This window comes from Quercus lobata, chromosome 2, assembly GCF_001633185.2.
Source record: "Quercus lobata isolate SW786 chromosome 2, ValleyOak3.0 Primary Assembly, whole genome shotgun sequence".
In the NCBI taxonomy this organism is placed as follows: domain Eukaryota; kingdom Viridiplantae; phylum Streptophyta; class Magnoliopsida; order Fagales; family Fagaceae; genus Quercus; species Quercus lobata.
In genome coordinates, this window is record NC_044905.1 from 47517156 (window position 1) to 47524716 (window position 7561).

A 7561-nucleotide genomic window follows, 5' to 3' on the forward strand; every position below is an offset into this window, starting at 1 on the left:
ACATTATTCTTGTACATGAGGTCTTGTGACCATTTATAGACATACATTGTACTTATCTCCTTATTTATGTTGATGTATGTTTTTCTTTCACCTACCCCTTCATGTGTTGTTTCTTTTCTCCCTTTATACGCATGCTTCTTATTACTTGTATGCAATCTATTATTTCTGTTTCACACAAAGATGCCTTGATGAGTTTTGTTTAAAGTGTTTCAGAAATACAGGTTGTCAAAGTCTACTTGCCATAAACTCTCTTCTTACAAAGTTTTTCAAGAGTTTGTGTTAAGATAGATATTATTGTATTCAACAAGTGAATATGAGTTGAGTGATTTATGACTTCTCTCATATGTTCATTTGTTTGTTGTGGTTTTGTCACGGATTGCCAAAGGAGGAGATTGTTAGGACATATGTGTTTCACTTGTTAGGAACATATGTCACTATTTTATTTAACTGGCTTATCCTTTGACAAAACGTACTTTACTTGTATTTTGGTAGATTGAGGATGTGTTTAAATACTTCAAGAAATCATGTTTCAAGATCAAGTGTTGAAGTCTTCAAGTCTGTCCAAGAAAACAAGCTGATAGTGCAAATTCATTAAAGCTCGACAGCTATCTCAACAGCTGCATCTATCGAGCTTAAGAAAGCTGTTCAAGCCCCGTGTGCTAGACAACTACTCGACAGCTGCTCGACACCTCCTATCTGTCGAGGTTTAAGAATTTCAGATTTCTGATATGATTTTTTTGGGATCCGTGAATACGTCTTTGGGCTTTCTTTTCTCCTAACCTTAGACATATAAAAGGATTGTTTTAAGGGCCGTCAAATAGTTCACAAGTTGCACAAGCATTGAGCAAACTCTGTTCAAGCAAATTGTGACCGGAGACGAAGTTCTTGGCCTAGTTCATCTCTTTCTCTTGAAGAAGTTGCTGTGTATGTGGACTGTAGGGTTTTGTAACCAAGCATCTTCTTGATCTTCATCATGTGGATGAACTGAAGAACTTTGCAGCCAACAACCTTCTTAGTTGGTGATTGAAGTCGCATACTGGGATCCGCGCAATTGGTTAGTCACGTACTTGGGAGCCGTGCATCAAAAAGGGGAACTGTTACTACAGAATAAGTCTAATTGGGTATTGGGGTAAAGGTTCAACTATAGGTTGGTAAGGTACTTGAGATTCCTTTACTTGTAACAACTTGTTGTGATAATAGTGGAGTTTTGGGAGTGGTGATCTGAAAATCACCCGGTGGGGTTTTTGCCGTTAGGTTTTCCTCATTCGTAAACAAATCACCGTGTTATTTATTTTTCACTGCATAATTAGTTTATTGGTGATTTGTTTGGGCTACCACACGTTTGCATAATAAATTGATTAATTAATAACTTGGCTAATTAATTAATTAATTTCTATCACAATGGGTCATTCAGTTTGTGGCCTATCAAAGTTAGTATCATCTATATGGATATACCTTTGGAAATTTAGAATGATCTAAAGCAAATATTTGCTCAGGGAAATGGCTCGAGGATCTTCAATCTTCTTAAGGTGAAGTATCCATTACTGATTTCTTTACTCAACTCAAGGTTTTATGGGACCAGTTACAACATTTTAGCCCTTTTTCAATGTGTTCTTGTGGGAAGTGTATTTGTAATGTGAATCAGAAGCTCACTGATTTAGAAGGTAGACAGTCTGTGATGAAATTCTTAATGGGTTTGAATGATTCATTTGCTCAAGTCAAAGCTTAAATTTTGTTGATGAATCTCCTTCAATCAATCAGCAAGGTATACTCTTTGTTGATTCAGAAGAGATGCCCGTGTAGAATCCACTGCTCTAGCTACAAAGAGTCAAAGTTTCAGTGCCAATTCTGGAAACAATTTCAGTGGAAATGGTGCTACTGTCAAAGGAAAGGAGAAACAAGTGTGTACACACTGTGGAAAAATGGGCCATACAGCTTACAAGTGTTATAGATTGCATGGACTCCCTCCTGGTTTCAAGTTCAAGAACAAAAATCCAATGGCCCATCAAGTTTCTTCAAGCCAAGTCCAATCTCAAGATTAGATATCTACACAAATGCCTGCTCATCCCAACTTCACACCAAATCAATATCAACAGTTTCTGGCCTTGATTAATTCTGCCAATACCCCAGTGAGTTCATCTCTTCAAGGATCTGAGACATATATGGCAAATGTGGTATCCTTTTCATCTACAATGGCAGGTATACATTCTTTTTTTCATACCTTAATGCAAAGAGACTTTTCTTATTATGTTTTCTCTGCAAAAGTAGTTAATAGAAAAGCATATGATGATCATACTTGGGTTATGGACACTAGAGCCATAAATCTTATAGTCTGTTTCATGCATTTGTTAACTACTATCACTGCTATTACACAAGCCATGGTTCAACTGCCTAATGGGGAAACAGCTAGGGTAACTCATGTTGGGACTGTGACCTTATCTTCTCATCTTACCTTTACCAATGTTCTTTGTGTACCCTTCTTTGCATTCAACTTGTTATCTGTGAGCACCATAACTCAGACACAACCCACTTGTCTTATTTTTCTCTCTATATTTTGCTTTATACAAGACCTTACTTGTTGGAGAACAATTGGAGTGCAGGCAGCTCATGATAGTTTGTACCTATTGCAATGTGACAACCTTTCTCAACCTCCTAATAACTCTCTTGTTGAATTCTTGTCTGCACATAACTTGGGTTTAGTTTTTATTGCTTTTTCTGCTACAACTTCACCAAATCAATCTTCTCACATTTGGCACTCAAGGCTAGGCCATCCTTCTAATTCCAACCTTCAATCTTTAAGTCATATCTTTTCTTTTCTAAAAAATTCTTGTAATAAAGATTGTACTATTTGCCCTTTGGCTAAACAAAAGAGGTTACCTTTTCCTTTCAATAGTAAAATGTGTGATTGCCCTTTTGATTTGATTCATATGGATGTGTGGGGTCATATTCTACTACAACTTTAAATGGCTTCAAATATTTCTTAATCATGATTGATGATGCAACCAAGGCTACATGGATTTTTCTCATGAAGTCTAAATTTGAAGTTTGGCAGTTAATTCTTTCCTTTTATACTATGGTTCAAACACAATTTGGAATCAATATCAAAGCAATCAGATCTGATAATGCTATGGAATTTAAAATTCCCGATTTTTATAATTCTCATGGTATTATACATTAAAAATGTTGTGTTTATACCCCTCAACAAAATTCTGTTGTTGAGAGAAAACACCGGCAAATACTTTCCATAGCTAGAGCCTTACATTTACAATCAAACCCTCCATTACTGTTATAGGGTGATTGTGTTCTTACTATTGTCCATTTGACAAACAGATTTTCATCTCCTCTTTTACATAATTAAAACCCTTATGAGCTACTTTTTCACAAACCAACAACTTATGATCATTTAAGGGTCTTTGGTTGCTTATGCTTTGCTTCTACCATAGCTGATAACAAACACAAATTTTGTCCAAGGGCTAGAAAATGTATTTTCATTGGTTCCCTTTAATGTCAAAGGATATAAATTGTTTGATCTTCAATCTCATATTGTTTTAATCTCTAAAGAAGCCACTTTTCAGGAAACAGTTTTTCCTTATCACATGCATTCCTCAATCCCATCTCCTTCCTCTTCATTGTCTTTGCCTTCTACTCCTCCAATTCTACATATGTTTCTTGATGAGAACTCTCCTATTTCTAATTCTCATACTCCATATTCTGTCAATTGTTCCTCAGTTTCATCTCCTGTTTTCTCTTAAGAGTTCTATAATTCAAGTTCATCATGATCTTGATGATGACTTTCTGGATGATGTTCTAGAGGCACCCCCAGATCCCATAGCTGATCCTATTCCTCTTAGAAAATCATCTAGAATATCTAAACCATCATCCTATCTCTAGGCTTATCACTGTAGTCAAGTCTCAACACTTCGCACTACCTCTCAATTCCATACAGGTACTTTTCACCCTTTATCTTCTCATTTATCTTATCACCTCTTATCTTCCTATTATAACCTGTTGTTCTATCTCTTCCATTGTTGAACCAAGTTATTACTATCTAGTTGTTAGTTATCCCAAATGGCAAGAAGCCATGGCTATAGAAATAGCAGCTTTAGAAGCTAACAATACTTGGACCTTGACTCCAATACCTTCCAACAAGAAGCCTATTGGCTATAAATGGGTGTATAGGGTTAAGTACAAGATTGATGGTTCAATGGAGCAGTACAAGGTCAAGTTAGTGGCCAAGGGCTTCACTCAGAAAGAAAGGGTGGATTTCAATGAGACTTTCTAACTTGTTGTCAAGATGGTTTCTATCAAGTGCTTGTTGGTAATGGTTACTGTGAATAGTTGGTTTCTTAGCCAACTTGATGTCAACAATGCATTTCTGCATGGTGACTTATTAGAGGAGGTCTACATGGTTCTTCCACCAGGCTTTCACAACAAGGGGAAGCTAGTGTGTAAGCTAAACAAATCACTTTACGGTCTTAAGCAGGCTTTTAGAAAATGGTTTGCAAAGTTTTCAACTACTCTAGTTTAGCTGGGGTTTACTCAATCAAAGGCAAACTATTTACTTTTCACTTGGCAACAAGGTCATTCATTCATGGTTCTTTTGGTCTATGTGGATGATGTCCTAATAGCCAGCAACAATCAAGAAGAAGTGAACCAGTCTAAGGTACTGTTAGATCAGAAGTTCAAGCTTAAAGACTTGGGTGAGCTAAATTCTTCCTTGGGTTAGAAGTGGCCAAATTAGACAAGGGAATTGCATTTTGCTAGAGAAAGTACACCTTAAAAGTCTTGAATGAGCTAGTCTTCTTGGCTGTAAACTTGCAAAGACACCTATGGAGTTAAACCTTCAACTCAGCAAGTATGAAGGTGAAGAACTCAAGGATCCAAGATAGTATAGAAGGCCAGTAGGTAGATTGTTATACTTAACAATTACTAGACCAGATATTACTTTTGCAGTCCATAAGCTGAGTCAGTACATAGCTAAGCAAAGAAAGCCTCATTGGGATGCAATGCATAGGGTTTTACAGTACTTGAAGAATGAACCAGGCAAGGGACTTTTGTTCTCATCTAGTTCAGAACTACACATCAAAGGCTTTTTAGATTTTGACTGGGCTTCATGCTCAGATAAAAGAAGATCCGTGACAGGTTATAGCATCTTTTTAGGGATTCACTAGTTTCTTAGAAATCCAAGAAGCAATTAACAGTTTCCAAGTCTTCAGCAAAGGCAAAATTCGGGTCCAGCCAAAGGAATAGAGATAGACTATCACGTGGTCAGGAATAAGGTTCTAGGAAGAGTTATCATGATGATTCATGTGAAGACTCAATGTCAACTAGATTTGCTAAAAAGGCACTGAATTTCAATCAATTCTCTAATATTCTTTCTAAAATGGGAATGGTGAACATACATACACCTACAACTCAACTTAAAGGGGAGTATCAAAGTGACAATAAGAAGGAGAAGTGTCCAGCCAAAAGAACAGAGCACAAGATAAACTACAAATTAGAAGGAGAAAAATAACTTTAGTTTTACCTATGGTTGTTTTTAAACAACTAGTAGCTTTGCGTAGTTGTACATAATCTATTAATTAGCTCGTGTAAGAGTTAGTTAGAGAATCTGTTAGTTCGATAGCATAGTTTATTCTGTTACTTGCTCATATTAGTTGGTATATAAAGTTGTGTAATCTCTTTATTAATTAATTAACCTCATTTTTACCAAAATCTAATCTTTGATACATTTTGGTGGAAGCAAGAGAGAAGGTTGGTTACGTTGGATGTAAAATTTTATTGAGTCGGATGCGTTTGTTTGTATAAGCTGCATTTTGGGTTTAAAATAAGCGTTTGTAAATTAATTATGAGGAGTTATCTTATTGTTGCAAAACGGACTCAAGGTTTCGGATTTTGAGAATGTGGGGTGAAAGTTTGTGTTTGGTGGTGAAAGATAGTAAGATTAGTTAAGTTACAAAGCTCTTTTTTGAAAACAAAAAGAAAAAAAGAAGAAGAAGTTAGAGTTCCTTTTAGATAATTTAATCAAGTGCCAATTTGTTTTTTGTAGGAACTAGTTTGAGATTTGGATTATCTTAATCATGTTGATGCTTTAGTTATTCACTTGTGCGATTTGCAAGAAAATGTGAGAAAATAAATAATCCTACCAATTTAATTAAATAACGTTTTAATAAAGTCCAATTTCAACCTCCATCTATTTTATTTTTGTCCCAGTTTTCTCACATATCAACCTAAAATCAAATTCAATTGTGGTTGTGGAAGGCCAGGAATTTTAAAGGGGGGGTGATCTCTTGAAAGAGTGTACTTGGTACCTCTTTGGGGTTTTAATTAATGTGGAATGAACCATTTTATTTTTTTATATTACAAAAATAAGAAAAACTACAAGATACAAAATTACAAAATTGAATAACATCAAATTTCATTAATTCTAATATGTACAATTTGGTAGAGGATTACATCGCTTTGGTCCTAAATTCAATCTAAGTAATAAAAAAAAAGGTACAAAGCTTTCATCCTAATACAATCTACCAAAAAATTGATAAAACACTGATCTAGAACCAAGACCTAAGGTTTAAGGGCTAGATTACAAAATGGGAAGGTGTTAGACACCCATTTTGCCCAAACAAAGTCCAGTCTTCTAGACTATGAATGACCATTAGGTACCCATAACTAATGACATGCAATAGAATATGAGATGCAATATGTTGCGTTAGTTTTCCTAGATCTATGATTAAATGTCATTTAAAAATCCTAGATCTACATCTTTCTCCATGCAAAAAAAGGTTTGATTTATTTTGTTATGAGAAAATCATGAATTCATGATAGAAAATCAAAGATCTGATTTTATGATGAAAATCTATGAATTTTTAATAGAAAATACAAATCTGGTTTTGGCGAGGCAAAACAGAACAAATTTTTGATGGAAAATACATATCTGTTTTTGGAAATGTAAAAAAAAAAAAAAAAAAAAAAAAAAAAAAAAAAAAAAAAAAAAAAGAAAAAGGAAACAAAAGGATGAATTTGATAACAGAAATTCAGATCTGTTTTGGTGATGCAAAAAAGAATGAATTCCAGATGGAAAATACAGATATGTTTTTGTAATGCAAAAAAATAATGAATTTTTGATGGAAATACATATCTGTTTTTGTAATGCAAAAAAACAATGAACTTTTGATGGAAAATACATATCTATTTTTGTGATGCAAAAAAGAATGAATTTTATAAAAGAAATTTTAGATTTGAATTTTTCGATGTAGAAAATAGGAGAAGGATTTTACGCATTAAACAATTTGTGGATTTAAGATTTTAAATGGCAATTTAACCCTAGATCTAAGATTAAAATTATTAACAATTTAGACTCAAAAATCAAAACACACATGAAGAACCCTAGATCTACACACATGAATCAACAAGAAAACTTATCTTAATTATATGAATCAAGATTTAGAAAAGAAGATCGTGCAAAAGAATGAGAACCATATACAAATATGCAAAGAATGAAATATCAAGAATAAACAAATTATTTAAAAGACCTTAAAAATTAAACCATAACTGCATGAAT